Source organism: Dipodomys merriami, unplaced genomic scaffold (genome assembly GCF_024711535.1).
Source record: "Dipodomys merriami isolate MVZ:Mamm:240054 unplaced genomic scaffold, mDipMer1.0.p SCAF_1275, whole genome shotgun sequence".
Taxonomy (NCBI): domain Eukaryota; kingdom Metazoa; phylum Chordata; class Mammalia; order Rodentia; family Heteromyidae; genus Dipodomys; species Dipodomys merriami.
The window spans coordinates 143,223-170,717 of NW_027202577.1; the positions used below are offsets into that span (position 1 = coordinate 143,223).

Consider the following 27,495-nt stretch of genomic DNA (forward strand, 5'->3'; position numbering starts at 1 on the left):
AGCGCTCTACCACTTGAGCCACAGCGCCACTTCTGGCTTTTTTCTTTTTTTGCTTATGTGGTGCTGAGGAATCGAACCCAGGGCCTCATGCATGCAAGGCAAGCACTCTACCACTGAGCCACCTTCCCAGACCAAGAATGTCAGACTTTTCACACCCTGAAAATGTGGTCCACTGACATCACACTGCATACAATATGCATGGTACATGGGGAAGTTAGCCAAGTGGTCTAGGCTCACCTGACACTGAGTCCCATGTAAACCCAGGTGTATTCTGATGCTGCTGGGTGAAATATTCAGTAGATGTCTGTTAAATCTGGTTGATCTATGCAGTTGTTCAGATCTGCGGTTTCTCTATTGAGTTTTTGCCGAGTTGATCTATCTAGTGGAGAGAGTGGTGTGTTAAAGTCCCCAACAATTAATGTCTTTGGATCTATGTGGGATTTGAGTTAAAGTAGTGTTTCTTGGATAAATTTGTGTGCTCTGTTGTTTGGCGTATGGAGATTTAGAATTGTAATATCCTCCTGAAGGAGCAATCCCTTAATTAGTATGTAGCGACCTTCTTTATCTCTTCTCACTAATTTTAATTTGAAGTCTATTTTATCTGATATTAGGATTGCAACTCCTGCCTGTTTATGGGGGCCGTTTGCTTGGTAGATTTTGTTCCAGCCTTTCACATTGAAAATGTGTTTGTTTTTAAGGGCAAGATGTGACTTCTGAAGGCAGCAGATAGAAGGATCTTGCTTTTTAATCCAACTAGACAGTCTATGTCACTTAATTGGTGAGTTAAGTCCATTAATGTTGAGAGATAGGACTGAGAGGTATTTGGGAGTTCCTGCCATTTTATCCACCTCCTTGGGGGCTGCGGCAACTAGGTTCTTCCTATGGTTCTTGGATTTTCAGTTTGGGTGAGGTTTCTTGGCCTTTATTGTGGTCTTCTATGTATAGGACATGTTTAAAAATCTTTTATAGGGCTGGTTTGGTGGAGATGTATTGTTTCAGTTTTTCTTTGCTATGGAAGGTTTTTATTTGACCTGAGGTTATGAAGGAAAGTTTAGCTAGATGCAGTATTCTTGGTTGATAGTTGTTTGTCTTTAGGGCATGGCATACATCATTCCAGGCTCTTCTTGCTTTGATTGTCTCTGCTGATAAATCTGAGGTGATTCTAATTAGTTTCCCTTTATACGTGATTGATCTTTTCTCCTTGACAGCTTTAAGGATCTTTTCCTTGGTCTGAATTGATCCTGTGCAGATTACAACATGATGGTGGGATGTCCTGTTTTGGTCTGGTCTATTTGGAGTTCTAAAAGCTTCTTGTGTCTGAATAGGCCTATCTTTTTGCATGTTTGGGAAGTTCTCTGCTAAGGTCCTATTAAACAAATTTCCTAGACCATTAACTTCTGTCTCTAGGTGCTCCTCTACAACTATTATCCTCAGATCAGGCCTTCTGATGGTGTCTTCAAAATGTTGAATAGATCTACCATATTTCTTGGATTTGTCTTGGATGGTTGAATGTTTTTTCTCTATAATATCTAGGCTGTCTTCAATAACTGGGATTCGATCTTCTGCATGGTCTAACCTACTATCAAGACTTTCTACTTTGTTTTTCATTTCTTTTCCTTCTAATTGTTTGGCTTTGTTGGGGCTTTGTTTTAGATCTTGTATGAACTTCTTTTCTTCCTTAATTTGTGCTCAGTGTTTATTCTCAAGTCACTTAGTTGGTTGGTTATGGTTTCCCTGGACTCCCATTCCTGGAAGGTGATTTCTGAGGATTGCAGTTCAAAGCCAGTCCTGGCAGGAGCATCTGTGAGACTCTTATCTCCAATTAACCACCAGAAAACCTGAAAGTTGTGCTGTGGCTCAAGTGGTAAAGTGCACACCTTGAGCTAAAGAACTCAGGGATCGTGCCCATGCCTAGAGCTCAGGGATCATGCCCAGGCCCAGAGATCAAGCCACACGACCAACAAAAAGAAAAAAGAAGGAATGGGTTAAATGTTAAATAAATCTGAACTTATTTTAGGTTCTATGAATTCAGGAAATGTTACAATAATGGAAATACATTTTATTTCATAATACCAGGATTTGAGATCAAATGGGTATTATGATTCCTGTTATAGAACAAGATAGATTCAGAGTTAAGAGTGAAAAAATCTGTAGGGTTTAGGAAAACCTGCAATTTATTTCAAGAATTACAAGTCAATTTCAGTTAGGATGACACAAAATGAGGGATTTTCATAAATTATATAATTGGGATACCATTAGGGTCAAGCTTATGGTTAGGATTACAGCCATGATTAAGGTTAGAGTAAAGGAGAAAAAAATGAGGCTCAAATTGAAGGTAAATTTTAGAATAAGCCTGGTAAGAGTTAGAATGAATGTGAACTAGAGTATTGCTATATTAGAATCTACTTACAATCAGGCTTATGGTTATTCTCAATGTTCCAGTTAAGGTTAAGTTTAGGGTTAGAAAATGACTAAGGTATTGGGAAAAAATTGTAACCTATGTTTGGAAGGCTTACTTGAATCAAGTCAAGATGAGTGAAAATTAGTTTACTTGTGTTAGTATTGACATATAATTTATATTAAGATTAGGGTCAGTATTTTGTTCTGATTATGATTAGTGTTATGAATAAGAATATTTTTAGTATGAAATTGAGTTTTCACTAAAAAGTGGAAGCAAAAAATGTGAGATTGAATAGTAACTAGAGCATTATCATTATATTTATTTCTCAGTGATCATTCTTGTAATGATCAATGAGAGTTTTCCAGCCAGGTTTCAGTTGAGAGTTAGCGTTAAGTAATGGACTAGATGATGAGTAAATCTGAAACTGTTTTAGGGTACAGGGGTTCATGAAAAGGTAAGATCAAGGGAAACTACCATATTTTTCCTGATGTGAGAATTTGAGGACACATAATGGTTCATGTTAGGGAACAATATAACTTCAGATGTAGAGTCAGGAAATTTGTGGGAATTAGGGCAAATTGAAATTCATTTCCATAGTGCAAACTGGAGCATTCACTAGAATGAATAAAAACTAGAATATTTTTTTAAACATTAGAATTGGACTATCATTAGGGTGAAAGTTAGGTTTCCGTTCTAGATGGGCTTAATGTTAGCATTAGGGAAATGGAAAATTTAGGGTCTAATTGAAAGTAAATTTTTGAAAAACAAGTCAAGTTACAATTAGGATGAATGTGAAATAGGAAACTGTTCATAATAGAACGATTAGGGTATGATTAGTGTGAGGGTTAGCCTGAATGTTCCAGTTAGGGTTCGGGTTAGAAAAATGGCAGGATATTTAAGTAAAACTAAAAACTATTTTGAGAAAGATGAGTTGAATCAAAGATAGGATAAATAAAAACTAATATATTTGTGTGGCTTTTAGAATTCAAAGGCAATTGGTTCTAGGGTTGTGGTTACTTTTCTAATTTATGAACTAATGAATTAAAGGCACAATTCTTTCATTCTTACAAACCAAGACAGTCACAATTTGGGGAACAAACTCAAATTTCTACATGAAAATGTGTCTTAAAATATTTTCAAACATAAATAATAGTGAACAAGGTGTCATTTATTAAAATTAGGTAAGTTGATGATACAGCTTTCAAAAATATACAAGCACATGGGACAGAAACTCAGACATCTTATCAGAAAAACAGATATTCTACTTGCTCTAGTTGGGAAATTGTGTGTGTGTGTGTGTGTGTGTGTGTGTGTGTGTGTGTGTGTGTGTGTGTGTGCGCGCACGTGTGTGCGCGTGTTTGTGTGTGCATGCGTGCATGTGCGAGTGTGCTTGCACCCACCACAGGTCTTAAACTCAGGCCTGGGTTCTGTCATCATCTTATTCAGTGCAAGGATGGCACTAAACCACTTAGCCACAAGTCTTCTTCTGGCTTTTTAGCAGTTAATTTGAGATACATATCACATGGATTTTCCTGTCTGGACTTAATCTTATGATCCCCAGCAATCCTTGGATTAGTGTTACTGTGGGTGTTACCACAAAGTGACAGTTCATTAATCTGGGAACAATATAGAAGTACTTGCAAGATACAAAGTAACCAGTTCATTAATTTGGGAGAAACACAGGATCACATTAGATTGCCTTCAAACACATTGTTTCTGATGAGTTTATCTGAACCCCAAGACATAACCAAAACATATTAGCCACAATGTATGAAGTAGCACATATTTATGGCACAGGATATGTACAATGAATTAAATCCTGAATCAAAAGTCTTTGTTGGTTTTGCTATTTAAAAACAAATCAGAAATAGATGGTCATTGAGATGAAGTCTAGACTGGAGGCCTGTAGTGAGCAGCAGAGCATCTGCATAGTGAGCACAAGGCACTGAGTCCAACCCCCAGGACCATAAAGAAGAGGTAGAAGAAAGTGAAAGTGTAGGAGAAAGAGGAAAGGAAAGGAGGAGAAAGGTGTAAGAGAGGAGGAAAGGCATAGCAGGAGGAAGAAGAGGAGGGGACAGGGAGAAAGTTGAAGGGAAAAGGGATGTAAGAGGGAAACAGGACCCTGGGGAAAAGAAGCAGGAGAGGAGACAGAAGGAGAAAGATAAATGTAATATAACAACAAGAATTGTTGGAAAAAATTTTGCATAAGTGATCTGCATGTGCATTGCAGGATTATTTTTAATCAGTGAGAAAGCTAGCACGGTGACAATATGGGTGATACCTGTTGTTCGGTCATTTTATTTTCTTTCTTCAGTGAGGAGTTCAGAAGAAATCCTGTTTGGTGTTTGACAGATATATTCAGGATTTCTTTTTCATGAATTAAACATGGGAAGGAACTATATGCAACCTCCCTTAATTAAAAAAAGAATAGAAGCTATATTTATTAGTATTACTGTGCATGAGGAAATCGTGGAGATTTTTGGTTAATTCAAAGGGCTCCATGCAAAAATATACGACAAGAGGGAATTAAAACTGTTTTTAAAGTATAATACATTATCATTGATGAGAAGTTTTAGTGGATGTTTTTCTTTTTCTTTTTCTTTTTGCCTGTTGTTCAGTGCAGCAGCAAGGCTGTACCCTGGAGCCCTTTCGAAGTCACCACATGAACCTCAATTTCTGTAGTCCCTGTGGGTGTGGGTGCCTCCTCAGGTCACCCGTTGAGAAGTGGGTTCCCCTTCCTTCTGGTGGATGTACAGTGAGGGGATGTGTGTGCATGCTCCCCAGCATTGCCAGATGAGCCCCGCCCATCCTTCCCACCTCCCTTCCCAGTCTCAGTTGCTCCATTTCACTCAGGAGGATCTGGCAGCCATGGGGCTGGAGTTGAATCCACTGCTGCCTTCTCCTCCTCCAGCGGTGCTGGTACTGGTCTGCAGTGGTCTTAGGTGAGAGTGCCATCCCAGGGTGACTCCGTTCTGAGGTCACTGCCTGCCCTCATGGGTGTGGGGTGGGGGGACACCATGTTTGTACACTGTACAGTCCACGGGAGAAGGAAGGCTGGGCGGGCAGTCCACCCCTTTGAGGCCAGGCAGCCCAGCTGTGGTTCACCTTATCAGTCATTTATTTATTTATTTATTTATTTATTTATTTATTTATTTATTTATTTATTTATTTATTTATTGTGAAAACACCATACAGAGGGGTTACAATTACAAGGGCAATGAGTACATTTCTTTTTTTTTTGGGGGGGGGGGTCCGGTTGTGAGGCCTGAACTCTGGGCCTGGGCGCTGTCCCTCAGCACTTCAGCTCAAGGCTAGCGCTCTACCACTTGAGCCACAGTGCCACTTCCAGCTTTTTGCTTATGTGGTGCTGAGGAATCGAACCCAGGGCCTCATGCATGCAAGGCAAGCACTCTACCACTGGGCCACCTTCCCAGCCCCAATGAGTACATTTCTTATCAAGCCCTTTCCCATCCTCCTCCCCCCACCACCAAAATTGTAAAGTTCATTTTTCGACATAACGACTTGTACATCTCCTTGTTGCAATGAGTCCACCTGTATCCCTATTTAAACTATTTGTTTTTGCCCTTCCCCTCCACAAATTATACCAACAGCAAATACAGAGAGAGCAGGGGGTATTCAAATGCTTTTCTTTCACTCGATTATTTCTAACATATTTATAAGATGATTTCTTTGTTGCTTTGTATGTCCCTCCTCCACGGTATAACCCCTGCTCTCACCTCATCAGTCTTTAAGGTGGTCTGGAGACTGGAGTTGTGTGCTGACCCCTCTGCCAGAAGGCTTGTGACAGCTGCCCAGCTCAGCACCCTGGAGCCCCTTTAGCATCCCCACAGACTTCCATTTTCTGGTCCCTGTGAACTCGGGTATGGGCTCATCCCTGCATATGCCCATCAGTGCCAGAGGAGTCTGGACTTTCAATGCACCAGCTGCAGCACCAGGGGCCTGAAGTCCTTTGGCTTTGCTGTGTAGCCTCCTCTGTCCTTTTGGTCTGCATGGGCCCAGATCTGGGTGACATTCTGGGGATGCTCCGTTTGGAGGCTCACTCCCTACCCTTGTTGTGCTCCAAAGCAGGGAAATGGGTCTGGCCTTGGCAGTGTAGTCCACACAGATGGAAGGCAGGACTTGGGGTCTGCCTTGCCTTCCCTCCTGGCTTTGGCCCCTGAGGCTGGTTTGCTTGATCTGGTCACTGATGGAGCCTTGTTGGCCGCAGCCCACCACAACAAGTGCTGCACCTGCTGCAGCAGCAATGTGATGTCCTGGGCCCCCTCAGGGTCACCACAGGGACCTCTGATGGGTCTACATGCGCTGGGTGTGGGTGTCATCCCAGGACTCCCATTAGGAAGTGCCACTCCCCTTTGTGGTACTGGAAGCAAGAGGTGCCACATATAATTTCTACGTTCTAACATTTTCCTTCACTGAGATAAACAGAACTGGGAGATTTAAATAACTTTTATAAAAACCAAATATTTAACCTATATCACTTCAACCTGTTAAACTATTGTAATATTTTTTATCTAGTAGTAATTCTTTTTTTTTTTGCCGGTCATGGGGCCTGAACTCTGGGTCTGGGCGCTGTCCCTCAGCTCTTCAGCTCAAGTCTAGCGCTCTACCACTGGAGCCACAGCGCCACTTCCGGCTTTTTCTGTTTATGTGGTGCTGAGGAATCGAACCCAAGTCCTCATGCTTGCAAGGCATGCACTCTACCGCTGAACCACTTTCCCAGCCCTCTAGTAGTAATTCTTTCTGTAATTACTTATTTTACTTTTGAATGTAACTAATAAATATTTTGTGTGTGTTTTACTATTCTAGTATAACTTCGTTTGCACTACTTACATACAATTTTTTTTCAAATACTGATATTTAATCATGTGTTTTGGATAAGAGTTTTGTTGTACTTTTATTTCAGTTTGCCATTATGGCCTTATAAATACAAACAATAAAATCCATTTTTGTTAGTATCAAGTTCAATGATTTTGGACTATAGACTCAAGGATATAGCATTATATATCATACAGTAATATGTATCACTTTGTTTAAAACTGCTCCATAAAATAAGTAGTAATTCAGGTGGCAGCCACTTCATCTGGCATGCTGATCCCTCTGGTGAAGTAGGATCCTAGTGGCAGTCTGTCCAAATCGGGCCCTTGTGGGCACCTCGCCTGGGACTGTGGGAGAAGATCAGGGTACACCTCCTGTTGGGCTAGGGCAGCAACCCAGTAGCTTCTGTGTGAATGACACAGTGCCACTGACTCACATCTAGCACCTGCCTGCCCCGTGGGCCTGGGCTCTGAGGATCAGCCCCTGGGAGCACACACACACCGTGGGGCAGAGACCGCCCACCTAGGAAGGAGTGCAGACTGAATAGAAGCCACTCTGTGGGCCAGCTTGTACAGTATTTATCCTTCATGAAGCAGGGGACAATTCTGCTCCACTGTGGGGAGAAGAAAAGAAAGACAGGCCCAGGAGGGGTGATGCCAACTTTTGTATTCAGGCTGGCAAGGAAACTTTCCTCCACGCACTCTCCAGCAGGCTCAGGAAGCCCTTCCGTGCTCCTGGTCGATGGAGTAGTAGCCAGGAAACTCACGTCTGATACTCCTGGCTGCTCTTTTGGGTTTGTTTGTTAATTTATTCAGAGAGCCTCTCCCTCAGACAGCAAAGTTATATTCTGGGTTTTGTAAAACGTTCTGCATCTGAGCATTCTCAGTGTTTGGTTTTTGTGTTGTTTCTTGTAAATGGGTTGTAAAATTTGTGTTTTAGGTTTTGAGGTGCAGGAAGAGGAGCCAGAATATGAACACAGTTTCCTATAAGCCTTTCATCTAAAACTGAAAACAGATTCTCTCTAAAACTGCATTTCAGGAAATAAATTTGAGAGGGGAAAAGGCTCTTTTATCATGAGATCAAAATGTGCTATTTTTTTTAATATTATTTTATTTTATTTGAGAACATACTGTACAGAGGGGCTACAATTACATGGGCAGGATAATGCATACATTTCTTACCAAGCATTGCAGCCTCCTCCTTTGTTTACCCTTCACCTCCCTTCCCAGCCTCCCCCCTCCCCCCACCCAATTATACCCCCCTCCCCCCTCCCCACCGACTTTGTAAAGCTGAAAATGTGCTATTTTTATATGCATGTTTTATACGTTCAAAATACAATTAAGTAATTCACTATCTAGGAACAATTTTTCAGATCTAAGATATAAGTGTTGTGGGAGCTAGAGGCAGGGTTATTGTGAGCTTTATCCAAAGGGAGGGAAGGAAGTTAAAATCCATAGATGACTTTGTAGAATCAAAATGGTAACACAAAATAAGAATCACAAAAAACCCTCTGTGCTATTCGGGGTCTTTTATTCTTCCATAATAATTTTTGGATTGCTTCTTCTATTTCATTTAAGAGTGAGATTGGGATATTGATAGGTATCACATTGAATTTGGATATAGCTTTTGGCAGTATTGCCATTTTCATGATGTTAATCCTCCCAATTCATGAGCATGGGAGGTTTCCCACTTCCTTAGTTCTGCTTTCTTTTTCTTTTAAAGGTTTTTAAAGTTTCCATCACAGAGGTCCTTCACCTCTTAAGTTAACTCCTAGGTATTTTATTTTTTTGTGCGGCTATTAAAAAGGGGTTGCTTTCCTAATTTCAGCCACACTCTTATTGTTATTGGAATACAGGAAAGTCATTGGTTTCCGAGGGTTAATTTTATACTCTGCTAGTTTGCCAAAATTTCTGATCAGCTCAAGTAACTTGGGAGTGGAGTCATGGAGTTCTTTAAATACAAGATCATGTCATCTGCAAAGAGGGAGAGTTTTACTTCATCTTTCTCTATTTGGATCCCCTTTCAGTTTGCATCTTGTCTTACTGCCCCAGCTAGCATTCTAATACTAAGTTGAAGAGGAGTGGAGAGAGTAGACATTTTTAATCTCACTCCTGTATTTATAAGAAATGGCTGTAACTTTTCACCATTAAGTATAATGCTGGTTGTAGGTTTGTCAATCCTTAACAGAAAGAACAGTACTGGAACAATATCAATTCCAAATTTCAAACTCTACTAAAAAGCCATAGTAAAAGAACAGCTTGGTACTGACACAAGAATGGACCTGAGGACCAGTGGAATAAGACTGAAGACTCAGAAATGAATCCACTGACATATAGCCACTTACTCTTTCACAAGGGAGCTAAAAAAACAGAATGGAAGACAGACAGCCTTTTGAGTAAATGGTGTGGGAAAAATTGGTTAAACACCTGTAGAAAACTAAAGCTAGATTCTGTATATGTCACCCTGCATGAGAATCAACTCTGAATGGATCAAAGACCTCAAAATAAAAGAAGACACCAAGAAAACATTACATGAAGGAATAGGAATAAATCTAGGGTTTTTTTTTTTTTTTTAGCACAGACAGAAATTTTCTTAATAGAGAGCCAGAAACAAAAGAAATCAAAGGAAGTTTGGACAAATGGGATTGCATGAAACATCAGATCTTCTGCAAGGCAAAGGTCATAGCTAGCAAGATCAATAGAAAGCTCACATACTGGGAGAAGATCTTCTCGACACAAGGTCTTATATCTAAAATATACTTAGGACTCAAAAAAAAATCCCCCAACAATAAATCTTAAAACAAACAGCTGCTCAATAACTAAGTGGGCTAAAGACTTAAAGAGAGACTTCTCTGAAGAGGAAATAAAAATGGCCATTAGACACATAAAGAAATGCTCAACTTTTCTGGCCATAAAAGAAATGCAAATCAAGACAACATTGAGATTGCACCTCACTCTAGTTAGAATGGCAATAATCAAGAAATGTAATAACAACAGATGTTGGAGGGGATGTGGTTAAAAGGGAACCCTACTGCATTGTTGGTGGGATTGTAAACTTGTTTAACCACTTTGGAAAGCAGTATGGAAGTTGTTCAAAAGAATCCGTGTAGAGCTCCCCTATGATCCAGCAATCTCACTTTAGGGCATTTACCCAAATGATCACAAACAAGGTCATACCAAAGCTGCCAGCGCAACCATGTTTATTGCAGAATTAGTCACCATAGCTATGATATGGAATCAACTCTGATGCTCCTCAGTAGATGAATGGATCAAGAAAATGTGATATATGTCTATATATATGTATATAGATATAGACATACACACACAATGGAATTCTATGCCTCCATTAGAAAGAATGCCATTACCCCATTTGTTAGGAAATGGAAAGACTTGGTAAAAATTAAATTAAGTGAAGTAAGCCAGGCCCAAAGAAACATAGGTCCATGGTTTCCCTTGTTTGCAAGGACTAGTACATGTCTAGGACAAGCAGAGAAGATCAAAGGCTATGTACATATGACCATATAAAATGATGTTAAGCGAAATGTACCCCAAGTCAGAGACATAGTGGTTTTTTCTTTCTTGCTTTTGTTTTTAATATAATGTACTATGTGATTCTTTTGTAGGTACATCCCCCCCATGGTATAATCCCTGTTTTCACTGTATTTGATCAAGTGTTCTGCATTTTGTATATACATTTTTGTAATTTGGGGAGTGGAAGGGATATAGCAGAATGCTTAAATGGGGATGCAGGTTGACCTATTGTGATGATGAGATGTAGAGGACACTGTGTCAAAAATGAATTTACAGTGTCGGGCAGGGGTCAAGGAGGGGAGGTGGGGAGGGAAGGGCTAGGGGAAAAACAAAGGAGGAGGTAACAATGCTTGATAGGAAATGAACTCATTACCCTACTCATGTAACTGTAAACCCTCTGTGCAGTAATTTTACAATAAAAAATATATAAAAATCTCTGCCTGGTGTAGATTTCCAATGCTGCCCTCGGCATTGCATTTTTGCCTTTTTTGGCTGTGGTTAGGTCTGCCTGTCCAGTGGATCAGTAGTCTTCAAGGCATCTTGGTCCTGAAGTGGACTTGGATTATCCATTGGTTGTTGGAACCAGGCCAAGGACAGGACAAAACCACTTCCAGGGCCTGGCTTCTTCATTCCCCATGCAACTAGGATTGCAAGCAGTATTTCTCTGAATTTGTCCCCAGAAAAATCACTGAACCAAAAGGCAAAGTCACCAAACACCTCCCCTCCTCCCCCCATCCCTCCTTTCTCCCTCCTTGGGAAAATACAAAATAATTTTGCAGGTTTTAGAAAACACACAAATTGCCCACCACCTCCCCTGGTAAACTAGGTTTTAAGTCACTAAGTCATGTAAACAGATAATGCCCCATTCATTATTCTGGACAACATCTTCAGGTTGTTGGATGCTTTAATTTGTTGTTGTTGTTGGTGGTGGTAGGGGGGCCTGAACTCTGGGTCTGGGTGCTGATCCTGATATGTTCAGCTCAAGGCTAGTGCTCTATCACTTGAGCCATAGTGCCATTTCCACTTTTTTCTGCTTGTGTGGTGCTGAGGAATTGAACCCAGGACCTCATGCATGCAAGACAAACACTCTACCACTGAGTCTCCTTCCCAGGCCTAATGCTTTAATTCTTTAAAATTTCTTCTTGTCAGTTATGAGGTTTGAACTCAGGACCTGGGTGTCAACATATCCCTACTTTCTTCAGATCAAGGAGAGCCCTGACCGCTTGAGCCACAGTGCCACTTCCTGTTTCTAGACAAGCATCTCTCAGACTTTCCTGCCAGGGTTTGCTTTAAGCAGCGAATTTTTAAATTATATTTCTTCTACGTGTTTATTGGAACATTACAGTTTTTCTGAAATTTAAAGTTTTCTATAAACCTTTGTATTCAAGTAATCCAACAGCATTAAATATTACATTTAGAAGCTATCCTATAGCACATCAATTTTGACATTATTATGGTAAGATGAAAATCTTATTCTTTGTAGAAAAATCCCATTAAAGTCTAAATGGGAAATATGCTAATTTCAGCAATCTTGAATCTCCTTCCTCTTTTTTTTTTCTCTCCAGTATCTTTTCTTGTTTTGGAACAAGTGTCATGGACTGTCCAACAATTTAAAAGGAAGCTTAGTCCATTAATTTTATAGAAAAGGAATGCAGCCTGCCTGCATGTGAAGGCAACTTTGAGTGTAATGTTAATCTGATAATTCACATCATTGAATTTTCAAAGTTGTTTTGATAAATTTTTGTTAAACCATTCGTTAAAGAGGTTCCAAATAGCAATAATAAAAACCAATGTTTTGCTTTCTAAGATGGTTTTAAAAGCTAGTAATTCAACAAACACATTCTATCCTTCCACGATTCCATGGTGAAGAATTTCTCTTTTATAATTGCCCTTACCACTGACTCCCTCCCTTCAATCTTGCAGCTTTATTCAGTTTTATTGTTACAGCTTTCATTTTGGTACTAGCATCCGTAATCTCCTTGTAGTATTTGACAATGAGATTTCATTTGTTGTTAGAGAGCTCAATTTATATTTATTTATATTTCCAAAGGCAGCCTCTTGAGCATATCATAGAGCATAAAGTCTTGAATATCATTAACGTGATCTTATACAACTATTCCATAAATTAATATAAGTACCACATAAATGTGCATTTTCATGTAATTTTTAAAATGCAAAGTAGTTACATATATATGTCAAAAATAATTCAGACCACTAGTAGAAGAGACTAAGCTAAACCTTTTGCATCTTCATCAATATTCTTTGTAAAATTTTCTTTCACCTTAGAGCCTTCTTTTCCTAGCAAGAAGTTATAAGTGATGTCCTTGGATTTTAGTGACCTCTGAGTAACCTCTTTTCTTTCCACCACCAGTTAGTCCCTCATGTTAAATACCTGAGGAATAACTTGGCCCAATGTGCTTGCAAGAGGAGTACCCAAGTCGACTGTCTGTGCCCAATCTACCCTTTGTTTGGGAATGGGGTATCAGAGAGAGGGGTGTCAGGGATCAGGTAGCTGGAACCATGGTGTTATGAATTATGGGTAGCAGAAAAGAGTAGTAGAGACTAGGATACCAGGGAAAGGGTAACTGTGACTGTAATTGCTGAGTTGCAGTGTCAGGAAATTGGGTAGCAGCAACAGCTTTGCAGGGGTTGGGGTAGCTAATACAGGCATCCAGAACTGTTTAGCAGGGACAAGGAAGCATAGACAAAGTGAAAGAGCAAAAGTTGTGAGGGATTGTGGGGCACAATCAGGGTAAAAAGGTCATGAGTGTGCAAACTGGGTAGCCAGTACTATGGTAGAAGCAATTTTCATGGTGGACTGATGTGGTGCAGAGCTCTGGGTTTGCCTCTCCAGTTTTGGCTGTTAGATCTTTAGGGAAACTACCTCTAGCAGCTATTATCAGCTTGTTGTGTTCAGGCACGTGCCATCTATAAATGTCTACTCCAAGTAGATTGCATTCTTTGACACCAGTTATAGGATTTTTGCTCTAAGCATCCTGAGAGACCACACTCCACAATGCTGCAGAACAGGCTCCACATAGTGAGCTGCAATCACCTCATACAACTCTTACTGCTCCTCTCCAATGTCAATTATGATAGCAAGGGATCTGAGATGTGCTCAGCAGCAGTGCTCTGGGAAGCTACCAATTCTTACTCTGGCATTCTGGGAGCTCCCTAGCAATGGGAAAGAGCACTTGCTGTGGCTCTTCCAACTTCTCTCTGTGGCTCTGGACAGCCAGACTCTTGTACCTCAGGTGGGTTACTTTGATGTCCAGGTGGCCTCAAACTTGCTCTATCTTCTCTCTCTAGGTGCTCTTCAGCTTCAGCTTCAGCTGCCTCTCCTTTTCCCTCCAGGTAGCTCACTTCATCCCCACATCCTTTGAATTCTGCTTCATATCACACCAAGGCCTTCCACTTTCTCATTTACCTCTGTAGCTGTGAATCTGGCACAACAAGCTATATGTAACTTCTGTATCTGTTTATCAAGATTTGAGCTGGAATCCAAGGTGGTACTAGCTCACTGAGAACATGGGAAGCATCTTAAATACTCCCATGCCATTCACTGCTCATTGAGAAAGATGCAATTGTGTTGTGGTCAGTCTCTCCTTCTCCATTTCTGGCTCAGCAGAATAAAGTGAAGTCACAATGGAGCTACCAGACAGCTGCTATGTCAGAAAGTGACCCAACGAAAGATAATTTTGCGAGGGGATACTTATCAAATGTTGTAGGATGAATGCACATATTTATAGGACACTACTAAGGGCTTTCATCTGACTAGTTATGTTATGTCCAAAATGGCAGACCAATCTTAGGCTCTCGCCTAGATCTTCCTGTTTTGAAGGCCCTGAAGACTCCTACATACAACTCAGACTTAATGACATGGGTAAATAAAACAGTAGGTGAGAGCCGGGCGCTGGAGGCTCACGCCTATAATCCTAGCTACTCAGGAGGCTGAGATCTGAGGATCGCGGTTCAAAGCCAGCCTGGGCAGGAGAGACCATGAGACTCCTATCTCCAATAAATCACCGGAAAACTGGAAGTGGCGCTGTAGCTCAAGTGGTAGAGCGCTCTCCTTGAGCTGAAGAGCTGAGGAAGAGAACCCAGGCCCAGAGTTCAAGCCCCACTACCGACAAAAAAACAAAAACAAAAACAAAAACAGTAGGTGAGTATGGATTAGTATTCTGAAGGTATGCTAAGGTGTTGTCTTGTCATGACTACCATGAAATCAATGTCCTTTCTCTGACCTTCACCATAGTTCTTTATTTGGCAAAATTGGCAAGTTTCTTAGTGTGCCACTTTCTCCTGTTAGTTCAGTGCACAGGTTAAAACTGAAGAATTATAATAATTAGGGCTGAGTCTATTTTACAATTTGCTAATTTGCTAACTGCTGATTCTGCTTCTGTAAACTTGCTTACACTGGCACTGACCCTTCCCTTCCCAAAAATGAGTTAACAAGTTTCAGGGACCAGATGTCGGCCCCAGGACAAGGTCAGTGGTCGTAGATAAAGAACAGACAGTACGTGTTCCTCAGTTCCCATTTAGAAATTCCCCAGACAGGACCTTGAGATAACAACCACCTGGCAAGACCACAAGCTAAGCCAAATGTCAACCAATCATAGGCCTGTAACCATGTAAACCCCCCTTAAACCAACCATGGGCCAGTCATTTTACAAAGAGTGTTACAAAATTTCCCGCATGGCAAAGTGATTGTTGGCGTATATGATGACCTTTAAATGAACCAATCATGGGATGCTTTGTGTTATGCGTTAATCTTGTGGTTTTTGCCTTTAAAAAAGGGCTTGTAACCACTTCTCGGGGCTCCCTGTCTGCTCGGGACAGAGAGTCCGTTTGTGCAAACGTCAAATAAACTCCTCTTGCTTATTGCATCTCCCGGCCTGGAGTCTGAGTTTCTGGGGCGCCCTCCCTTTGACGAAAGTATCCCAGGAGTCTGGGGTCTTTCAAAAACATTAAGCATGCCAAACCATGGGTTTCCATTGTCCTAGTAGAAGTTTTGCATTCTAGGATCTTCCTTCTAGGTAAGTCTATTCTTGGGCCCTCATATGCATATGCTCACAGAAGTGAATGTCTCACAAACCATGGAACATAGTTGGCCAATGATGATTAGCTCACACAGAGACTCAAGAAGTTTGGGTCTGTAGCCTTTCTGAGAGGCCTTGGACTAGGTACTGTGGGCAACATTGACAGTAATTCCTCAGAGCAATACCACTGGCAGCAAGTGAGCCCTGACTACTACTTAGCCCTTACTAGTTCTCCCTCGGGTATGAACACATGAACAAACCCAGTTTAGCTTATTGCACAGTGTCCTCATCAATGAAATCATTTTGAGCCTAGGAGAAACTCTCCATTTGAAAAGCAGTACACATAAGAAGCAGATGATGGCCCACACTCAAATGCTTCAGGAGAACAGAGTGTAAGGGTGTCTACACAGTTGGGAAATAGGATTCTAAGGGGTGGGAAGGGATGATTTTAGATAGCAAACTTAGAAGTAATTATACAAATTCCTAACCTAACTTTCTTCTGCCCCTCAGATTCAATTCAGGAAGTGGTGGAATGTTTATAATCACAAAATGGAGTTTTTAATCCCAGGCCCAAACTTTAGGTGTTCTTGTTACGTCTTCACACCTGCCACTGATGTAAACAGTCAGAAGGGCAAAGGGGAAGGGAGCCCCTGCACAGGAATATAAATGGAGCTTACAAGCCACTGCAATCTCTGACTTTCTATGTTGAAGGTAAGATAAAAGGCAGTTTGAGTTTCTAAGAACTCAGTTTCTAGGCTACATGGCTCCTTCAGAACTTCTTTCCCTCCTCCTGTGTTTTGAGAGCAACAGTTAGTACAGTACTTCTGTCTCTTAGGGGCAATCTTTCTCTTCACACAATGCTTAAAGTAGACAATAGGTGGAAGCTGCCATTAAATAAAAAAAAGTATGAAATCAGGCTGGGAAGATGGCTCAGTGGTAGAGCGCTTGCCTTGCATGCATGAGGCCCTGGGTTCAATTACTCAGCACCACATAAGCAAAAAGAAAAAAGCCGGAAGTGGCGCTGTGGCTCAAGTGGTAGAGTACGAGCCTTGAGTTGAAGAGCTGAGGGACAGCGCCCAGGCCCAGAGTTCAGGCCCCAGGACCGGACGGCACCCCTCCCCAAAAAAGTATGAAATAGCACACAGTGAGTGCTTCCCCTGAATTCCTGGACCTAACAATCTCTCATTTCTGCAAGGCAAGCACTCTACCACTGAGCCACCTTCCCAGCCCCCAATTTCTCATTTCTGAAGAAAAAATGATTATGGGTGAGTACTAACAGCCTCCATTGCATGGTGAGCTTAGAACACTTTTCCCATGGCAGGTTCTGTCCAGGTATTAGGATGGCTGAGATCTACTGGATCAATGAACTTACAGACAATGCAAGACAGAAAAGTCTAAGAGACTGAGTCTCAAACGAAGAAACTGGACCAAGAAGAGAAAACTTATCATTGCTGGAAATGGAGAAATTCAGAGAATGTTTCTCTGAATACAGACAGGGTAAAATTATAACAAAGTTCTAAGTTGTGGCTCATTAGTAGAAACTATCAAGTCAAACCTCATTAAAACTAAAAATAAAACTTATAAAAATAAAAAAACTATTTGGATTTCAGTACTAACATCTATTTTAAGATGTGTGTGTGTGTGTGTGTGTGTGTGTGTGTGTGTGTGTGTGTGTGTGTGTGTGGAGTCTGAGATTATGTATGGGACAGCATTGGTTCTTAAAAATCACAATATTGACGCTGTCCTTTAGGTTTCCAATTGAAGTCTGGTGGTGTTCTAGCTCTACCAGTTGAAACACACAATTCTCAATTTCTTCTGATTAACTGCAGACAAACATGTAATGGATATGTCAAGCTGGGTTGGTTTCAGTTGTACTCTGTCGATATTATGTTCACAATGAACTATACCTCTGTGGACAGGGACAGGAGGGAAAATCAGAGACAGAGAGCAAAGGAAGGGATGAGATTGTCAAACCAGAAATGAACTCATTACCTAATTTACAAAATTAAAAATCTTGGTTGATGATTCTCTCCTCCAGTTTTTGTAGGTGCCCTTAAGGCCCATCGATGGAGATTTTGAAGGTTAACTTATATGATAATTAATATAGAGCCAGAATCTTTTAAGAAATTTTATGAAAAGCATTTCATTCTTAGTACTGGTTTCTCTTTGAGTGGTGATTCTATATGTTGTTGGCAGAGCTAATTTTTTTCCTTCTTGTCTTTAGTACTTGTCAAGTGTTGAAATCCTTCTTAAAGCTTTGCAACAGAGGTCTGCTATATCTTGGCACCCTGCCCCTAACTAAAATGGTAATCAACGTTTGAAATTAATGTACTTGATATGAGTATTATTTATTTATTTAATTTGTTTTTGGTGGTGAACTCTGGGCCTGGTCACTGTCCTTCAGCCCTTCAGCTCAAGACTAGTGCTCTACCACTTGAGCCTCAGTACCTCTTCTAGCTTTTCTGCTTAGGTGGTGCTGCCGAATCAAACCCAGGGTCTCGTGCATTCAAGATAAGCTGTCTACCACCGATCCACCTTTTCAGCCCTTAGGAGTGGTATTTTTGTGCACGGATCTATCAAGCAAATCTATTTACCAAATGTGTTCATTTGCCACTATACATATTCAAAATTATGAATTATCTGATATTTTAATGAATAAAACTGTTATCATTGTTACCAGAAATTGTTTGTCTCCTCATGCTGTAAACATGGAGGAGGCATTTTAAACTAAAGCTACAAAATAAATTTTAAGATCTTGGTGTTAACAAATGTGTCCAGGTGTTGTTACATTAAACAGAGAATTCAAAATGGTTTTTCTTCATGAATACAGAGATCAAAGTTCTTATAATACTTTTTTCAAAATGCAAATTAAAGGGAAAATCAGTCAGGAGGTAAAATTTATATTGAATGTAAATTTTTAAAGAGGAAAAGAAGATCCTAGATGGCAGACTAAAGACAAAGCAACATCAGAGTCCTATATGCTCAATACTAAATAAGAAGCTTTAATTAAAAAATTCAGCTGGAATGTGAGCATCAGGCAAAGGCAAGCAATCAGAGCCTACCACCAACAAAGAAACACCATAATGTATATCTCAGATAAAGGAAACAAGTTCAGACCAGGGCTCAACATCCTTATCCTTGATTTCAATGATACACATACACCCCCCTACACACACACAGAAACACTCACTCACACACACACACACACACACACACACACACACACACACACACACACACACACTCACACAAGAATCAGCTCAACCTACTCACATCCATTCAACATGAATCAAAGATCTTCCTGTAATATTTGAAACTTTAAAAGTTTCAAGTCTTGTAAATAATTGATAACAGATGCATAAGCAATTATTTTCTGAATAGCATCTGCTATGAAAATGAGAGTTCATGATTGTTATAACTACTTAAACATCTCTGAATCTCAAAAGAATTAAACTAGAGACAATCCGAATTTGGGGACTATATTTCTACCAGCTCTTCTGCAAAGGCTTAATAAGTTATGAAATCTAAACTAAAATACCAAATCAATACAATTAATAATTGTGTAAGTGAAGTGAAAGACACTGATCAGAGACCTATGCTGTCTCCAGTTCTCAGCCAGCTGCACACTGTGGCACCTTTGATTCTGCTGGGCCTGGCCCACAGTTGTATCCCCAGAGCAGTGATCCTGCTGGGGTTGGGGCTGGGAGATTTGTGGAGAGGAGGGGTGGCCACGGGGGAGGCCAAGCTGGGATTGGGGGTGGTGGTGGTAGGGAGAGGGTGGGAGGCCCTGGCAGAGGCTGATGAAGGGAGGAAGGAGGCAGTAGCCCAGTGGCTCAGGAAGCAGCAACTGCAAAGGCAGCTGGGTTCTGGGGAGTGTCTGTGAGGTGCAGAGTTTGGCCCCTGAGGTCTGGTGGCTGGGTGAGGAGAGGAAGGAGTCTCAAATCCCACCTAAACAGACAATGAGAAATGAGACAACCAGTGGCTGAAGAATTACAAGAAGAAAGGCAGGGACTTGGGACTTGTAGGTAAACTCTGGGGGCGGGGAGGACAGCAGTGTTGGACAAGTGGTAGTCATGCCTCTCTGGAGGCTGTGGGCTTGGCCTCACTCTTGCCTTGAAGCAGGCACCATATAATTCTGCCTGGAATCTTTAATAGCAGCTTAGTTTAACCTTAAAGTCTAATTTATTTGCTTTGCTTTTTTTTTTTTTTTTTTGCTTAAAGTAATAGAAGAATTGGTGGGACAATCTGAAAGGATCTCTGGCTTCTTATTTTCTCATCACCCTGAGCTACAACCTCTGTGCTACCAGCTTAGATGATGGGACTTTGAAATTCTGGAAAGCAGATGCACATCATAAGGCCCCATGGCTTTGGGATTTCTCACATTCTTTTTAAAATGTAATTGTTACTAAGGTGTGTACAGTGATTTCACAATTCATGTAATGTGTACACTTGTCTTGTAGACAATGCCATCCTTTCCTGAGCTTTTTCCCAGTTTCTGGTTTTTTTTTTGTTGTTGATTGTTTTTGTTTTTGTTCCTGACCTTCAGCTTGAACTCAGGATTGGGTGTTGCCCCTGAGTTTTTTGTAATCAAGGCTACTTTACCTCTGGAGCCCCAGCTCCTTTTATGGCTTTTTGGTTGTTAATTGGAGAGAAGAGTCTCAGAGATTTTCTCACTCCATCTGGCTTTGAACTGAGATCATCAGCTTCCTGAGTAGCTAGTATTCTAGGCCTGAGTCCCCAGTGACCAGCTACTAAAGTGTTGGTTTCATGCTTCCCTGTTTGTGTTACAACTTTCCTTAACTCTTGGCACTAATACTACATATTGCTTGGCTCAAATCTGAATCGGTGGAACATGCTGTATTTTGAGGAAGGCAGGAATAGGAAACTGTAGGCCATAGGGACATATAAGCTAAACAAATCATTGGGAACATGGCATAAAGACAAATAAGTTTATTGCCAGTTGACTGTGTCATGTCTTTACTGTTAATTCTGCATGGCCTGTGGATGATGTTATACATATCCAAATGGTCATTGGCAGAAATAAGGTTTCTCATCCTGTTCTATAAACAAAACAAAAACCAACCAAAAAATACTACCTATGAGTCCAGCAATTTCCTCTAATTAGAGATCAGTATGCCCTAGTTTATGAAAAAATATCCATTATTCAAGTGCTGCTACTTTTTCTAACCACAAATATAATGAAATATGTAGTTGTCTGTAGAATTGTGTATGAACGCCATCATTTTAATTCACAAAAAATTCAGACATTTAAATGTTTATTTATCTATTTTTTGTCAGATGTGGGGCTTGAACTCAGTGCCTGGGCACTGTCTGTGAGACTCTGTGCTCAACATAGTTAGCACTCTACCAATTGAGCCACAGAGACACTTCTGACTTCTGAGTTGTTAATTGGAGGTAAGAGTCTTATGGGTTTTTTTCTTCCTGAGCTGACTTAGAACTGTGATCCTCAGATCTCAGCATCCTGAGTAGCTGGGATTACAGGAATGAGCCACTGGCACCTGGCTTCAATAGTCATTTTTAAAATGATGAACTGCTTGGTGTCTCTGGCTCACATATATAATCCTAGCTATAGTTAGGATTACAGGTATGAGAAACAAACACTAGGTGTGTGTTGTTCATGATGGTTTATATTGGCATGTTTTGATATTGTTTGTTTCTTATACTACATTGCTCTTATTTTTATTTTCACCTAGGTGGGGGTGATAGGTACTAGCCAGTGTTGAACCTTCTTTGGTTGAGATGGAGCCATGTGGAAGTTCTTGCCTATGGCATGAAATTGAAATCCTCCAGCTCTCAGCTCCCAATGAACCTGGGATGATAGATGTATTCCATCACGCAGAGCCAGTGGTTGGGGAGCATTGCAGAAAAAACTACACTGGTCTTGAACTGATGTCCCAAATAGCTAGCTTTACAGGCATATGCCTTCAAAACCTTGTTGTATTCAATTTCACTTTGAAGTAGTGTTTGTACATACTTAGAGAGTACAATGATAACACACTACATGTTTAATATATAGAAGTCAATACAATTAGCAGGTTAATCTCCTAAAACATTGAAGCTAATGTATTTTGGTAACCTCCTGACTGTGCTAGTTATTTTAGAATATACCATAAACATGAATACATTGATAATGTGTACTAGAAGATTGAAAGTTTATAGAGATTGAGACAAGTTAGACTATGTGTAGTAAATATATATTTATCCATTGCTGCTCTGAAGTACATTATCATATATTCACTGTGACAATACCATCATATATTCACCATGACAATAATTTTCTTGCAGTGTAGAATTTTCCATTACATAATCTGCCATCTTTTATCTTTTTTACATTCTCCTTATAAGTATGGATGCTTTCTTGTTTCTTATAATGTTTTGAAATTATTTTAAGATGGAATTAAAATTCGTTGAGTCTACTGTAATTATCTCATTTTGTTTGGTTTTGTGATGCTAAACATTAAGACCAAGGGTGCCTGAAAGTGATGCCAGCAGACTATATCACTAAATTTTATTCTAATTACCTCTTATTATTGTATTTTGATATAGGGTTTTATTGTTGCTGTTTAATAATATAGAGTGTGGTGAAGGTGGACTGAAACTTGCAACCCCACTGCCTCCAATAACAATGCTTTCTTACTAGGATCTGGAAGCAAATAATTATCACTCTAGCTAACAGGAGGTTGAGACCTGAGATTTACTTCAGACAGCCTGAACAGGGAATTTTATGAGTCTCTCCTCTCCAGTTCAGTACAGAAAACTTGCAGTGAAACTGTAGCACAATTGGTAGGGCACTACACGCAAGGGAAAAACACTCGGGATTGTCATATAGCCCCTGAGAACAAGCCCTAAAACACACATATGCACAGACACACATTTACCCACATACACACACACTCTCACACACATGTACACAAACAAAATTGCAGGCAATGTTGTACCTTAAATTCTTATCCAGGGGTTGGACAACAGTCCACTTATTTGTGAAGGTTTTCCTTGATTATTTTGAAGGAGGAGGATAGTTCATGGGACACAGATGACAAGACTTTAGTGAGGAAAACTTTATAAATGACTAGCTTATAAAAAGAACAGGAGCACAGCTTTTATCTTTAAATAGTACATTCCTTCAACTATAGTATTTTTAAATAATAATCATTGAATTATGAGAAGACAATGCAGCACCTCTTCCCTTCTCCCCTTCCCCTCTGTCATAAAATATGACAAAATTATCAAAGATAGTCTTATCTTACAAGAATGAACACTTGTAAAAATGTCTGACTATATGTGTAATGTTTGTTTTTCAATACTTGTTTGATTTTCCCACCTCTAAGTACTTGCCTTTTTTCCAGATGACAGCACACAGGGGCATCAAGAGCAAACAGATTAGGAAACAAAAACCTTACAATGTCCTAGGAAGTAGATGTCAAAAATAGATGCAAGAAGCACATGGCAGGCTGAGAGGGCATGAGACCCAAAATGATTTGTGCATTATGAGAGAAATAGTGACAAATAAGGCTTGGATCTGACCTAGGAAGGGCTCCTTGAGGCTGAGACCATGCCTGTATCTAGGTTTAGCTGAGGATGTTGGGAATTGACAATGTCCACATGTGGATATAGTGATGTGAGAGGGGAGATTTCAGTCTCCAGTTTGTCTTTGGGATGGTCTTATGTGACCAAACAGCTTAGATCATTGAGCTCTGAGAAATGACACTACCTACCTCACAATGGAATAGAATATAGAACTATGAGAGCCAAGCAACTGTAACTGACATTCAGCTCGAGCCAGCTCACTTGGCCTGTGGTGCAGGAACAAGAAAAATGTTCTTGTGTTGTTTTCAAAGTTCAAGAGACTCAGCTCTCAGGCATGAGAGATATGAGTGTCTCACTCAATGCTGCAGACTTTGGATCAGTGCCAAATCACGAATCCAATGTCTCAGGCCTTTTTTATAAGAAGAAACCAAGGGAATCATAAGGCAACTCAGGCAAGTATAACTATGACAGGAAACCTATCTAATCTCATCCAGCCCACATTAGAAACTTCTTCTTGTGTGCTTTTATATGTGTATACTGAGAAAATATTTACTGTGTACTTTTCAATCCACTCTATTACAATTACTCAATTTGAAGGGTACTCCCACTTTCACGTTTCAAAGATCCATTCTTTTTACCACCTCAGTGTGACAATGAATCAGCCCAAACCCTGAATGTGCCTTATAACATATGGATCCTGGACTCAGGCTTGCTGGAAATGCTGGTAATGGACCTGGTCCCTGACTACCAGAAAGGTGATCCCTTCTATGTTGGAAACTTCCTCTACCACTATAGAGAGTGGGGGACAATGGAGCAGTTGCTGGATATTCTGTTTAAAAAGTGAATGTTCCTAAGCCAGGTGCCAGTGGATCATGCCTGTAATCCTAGCTACTCAGGAGGCTGAGATCTGAGGATCATAGTTCAAAGCCAGCCTTGACAGGAAAGTCCATGAGACTCTTATGTCCAATAAACCACTAGAAAACCGGAAGTGGTGCTGTGGCTAAAGTGGGTGAGTGATAGCCTTTAACTGAAGAGCTAAAGGATATCACCCAAGCCCAGAGTTCAAGCCCCACAACCAACAAAAAAAAGTGAGTGTTCCTCTTTCAAACTCAGGGTTGATGAGACCCCCTGGCAGAGTATTGGTATACTTGGCACCTTTCTGAGACTGTTTCACTGGAGTCTGATCAAGGAGCTTGGCTTGAGACAAAGAAGTACACTCTCTGGCTAATTCCTTAGGACTGGGTTGCCAGAGCATTTCATTTGCCTCAGAAGCTAGTGTAGCCTTAGCAATTTGCTTGCTGAGAGACCAGCATTAAAGGAATGAGCCCGTGGCATCCAACATCCACCCTCACCTAGAAAATCACTATCTTGGAGGCCTTTGAAGGAATATAGACAGAAGAAAGGATGCAACTTAAACTTGAATTGGGGGCTTGAGTGCTGTCCCATTTGTAACACTCTACCATTTGAGCCCCAGGTCCAGTTCTGGCCTTTGGCTGGTTAATTGAAGATTAGTGTCTTTGGAATTTTACAAACTAGACTGCGTTCAAACTGTGATTAGTAGAATTAGAGGCATGAGTCATTGTGCATTTATTTGGACAGATGCATATAAGCATCCTCACAGAATTTGCATGAAATTGTGTAAACATATCTCCACTTTTTGTCTGTCATGTTGACATTACCATGTGGGTCTTAGCCAGTCCCATGTGTGTCCTGTTAGTTCAGAAAAGGAGAAGCATAGAGTTATCTTCCTTCTCTCCTTCCATTGGTACAGATCCTACTACCATAACTGGAAGATGAACAAGAGAAGAAGTAAGTGGATGTTGGCACAAAAAGAAGTTCTGTCCTTGAAAACTGGGTATCTTTGAGGTTTCTGAATCAAAGCCAACTTTCTTCTTTGCACACAAGTTGTGATTTTCACCAGGGGGTTGAGTCTTGGCACTTCAGTGCATAGCAGATTACACAGTTGTGGATGTGGTTGTGGTTTGGGACTCTCATGGAAGACAGGGAGGGCTGTGTATAGCAAGTCAGATTCAGTGGGGAAACAACTTTCTCTTCCTATCACAGGGAGAATTTTAGAGGATTATATTTAAGAAATTTCTAGAAGTGATATTTTGAGGACCATCCTGCTTGCAGAAGTCTCTTCCCACTTCCCAACCTGCAAGTCCTGCAGAAAGAAGCTCTAGTACAAGGCTCAGGATGAGGAGGGTGGAATTTCATTTTCCTTGTCACCAAACTGCCCACAGCATCGTTTATTCCATCCTCCTTATGTGGATGGACTTCTACCCTGATGATTTCTATGAACCCAAGAACCATTGCACCCTAAAAGAACTTACACAGTATGTCAAGCTCAACATGCCCTCTTCAGACCTGCTCTTCCACTTACATATTCTTCTGGACCAGCTGGAGGAACACATGACCCATGAGACCAAGAAAAAGAGGAAGAAGTCCTTGTTTCAATGCCTCAGAGCTTGTGAGTAGGAATGGAACCTGGGTCTCTAGAGATGGGCCTGATTGGCCAACAGCCCTTAGTACTCTCCAGCTTGGCAAAATGTCCTTTTATGGATATTCTTTGCCGGTAATATGTTCTCTTTTTGAAAGAACTTGGAAGTATACATTCAGAAATACCCTACTTTCCCATCAGTGTTCAGTCCAAACTCAAGTTCTACAGCTTCCCCCATTAGATCCTCATGGAAGTTTAGTCACAACTTAACTTCTAGAGTCTACTCTAAGAATCTTGTACCTATTTCCATTCTCAGGTTTGCATCAACGTAGAGCAGCTCCTGCAGAACTACAGATAAATAACCTTCAGTGATGTAGTCTATGGGGACTGATGGAGATCAGAAGCCATCACTAATCTCCAGAAAGCATGTGAACATAGAGTTTTTTTTTTAATTTGTAGAAAGGCCCAAGCAGGTTTTGAGTCCTATGGACATCCCACATGTGATGCAGGTGTACCTGCACATACCACCAAGGAAGAAGACGATCCAGAATGTCTTCCATTGATGTTCACAATCCAGCTAGATCAGCTCCAAACCAGTCAAAAAGAACACTTCTTGGTGTGCAGGGTAAATGTGTGCTAATGGAAAATGACCACAGTCTATGTTCAGTGAAACCAATAAGTGAGGTCCAAAATCTAGATTCAGTTGAGGAAAAGGAATCTTTCCTCAAAGAATACCCAGACCAATCTGTCCTCCTGCAGGGGATCCAATTTCCAATTGAGAAATTAGAATCTGTCCCTCTCTGGACTCAGGAAGAAAATCCTGTCTTTAATGAGGAAGTAGATCCCTTTGAGGACTCCGAGGCAGAATTTCTGCTGAAGGCAACTTAGAGGCCAATCTAGATTTAGAGATTCCTTTCCCCCTTCCTGGGAAAATCTTTATTTTTCTTTTTGTCCTGATTGTTGTAAAAGGTTCATTCTATTTATTTTTCTAACTTTATTAAAATGTCAATGTTTTTGATATATTCTAAAATTCATGAATCCTAAATATGTTTCTTTTTAAACCTACAATCTGAAACATCGTGCATACATGTTCTGGGGGGGGGGAACAGAGAGTGACAGGGGGCTGTACAAGACAGCCTACTGCATATAATGGGAACTGTTAAATGTACAGGGAGTGGCAAGGAAGCAGGTCATGACTGCATGGGGTGATAAGGTGGCTACAAAAGGTCTAGGACATAGCAGATCAGATGTCCTAAAAATCTATTCTGTCAATTGTGACAAATGCCACAATACTTAAAGTGGTATGTGGGATGCTCTTCCAACAGTGAGTTCAAATCTGTATACATCTTCATTGTGCTTTGGGTAAATATGGAAGAAAAATTTGACTCCAGTAATATAAAATATTTGACAAATGAAAATATTTGACAAAATATATAGAAAATATGTATACTGGAAAGTAAAAGCCATCATCAATAGAAGAAAGAAAGTTTACATAGATGAAAAAACACAAAATCAGGAAGAAAAGAAACCACAATTAAATTAGTTATATGTTAATATGTGTTATATTCTTTATGTTATATATAGTATATTATATAATATATAAGATTGAATATGATTTTTCAAACTACAAAGGCATTTAAATTTTTAGTCTAGTATTTTTTTCACAAAACATTAATGTAAAATATTATTGGGGATAGTAGG

General features: G+C 40.4%; 2 long non-coding RNA genes across 2 annotated transcripts in view; both read left to right on the forward strand.

The window, feature by feature from the left end:
- Positions 1–15,049, forward strand: part of LOC138824159 (uncharacterized) — a 66,765-nt gene extending 51,716 nt beyond the window's left edge. Inside the window, exon 4 of the long non-coding RNA XR_011371033.1 lies at positions 14,077–15,049. This is a non-coding gene — a long non-coding RNA (uncharacterized lncRNA). The remainder of the gene's footprint in view (positions 1–14,076) is intronic.
- Positions 15,050–20,132: 5,083 nt separating this feature from the next.
- Positions 20,133–21,727, forward strand: LOC138824160 (uncharacterized). Its single transcript, XR_011371034.1, has 3 exons — positions 20,133–20,216; positions 21,105–21,221; positions 21,521–21,727. It is a non-coding gene; the product is annotated as an uncharacterized lncRNA (long non-coding RNA).
- The last annotated feature ends 5,768 nt before the right edge of the window (positions 21,728–27,495 follow it).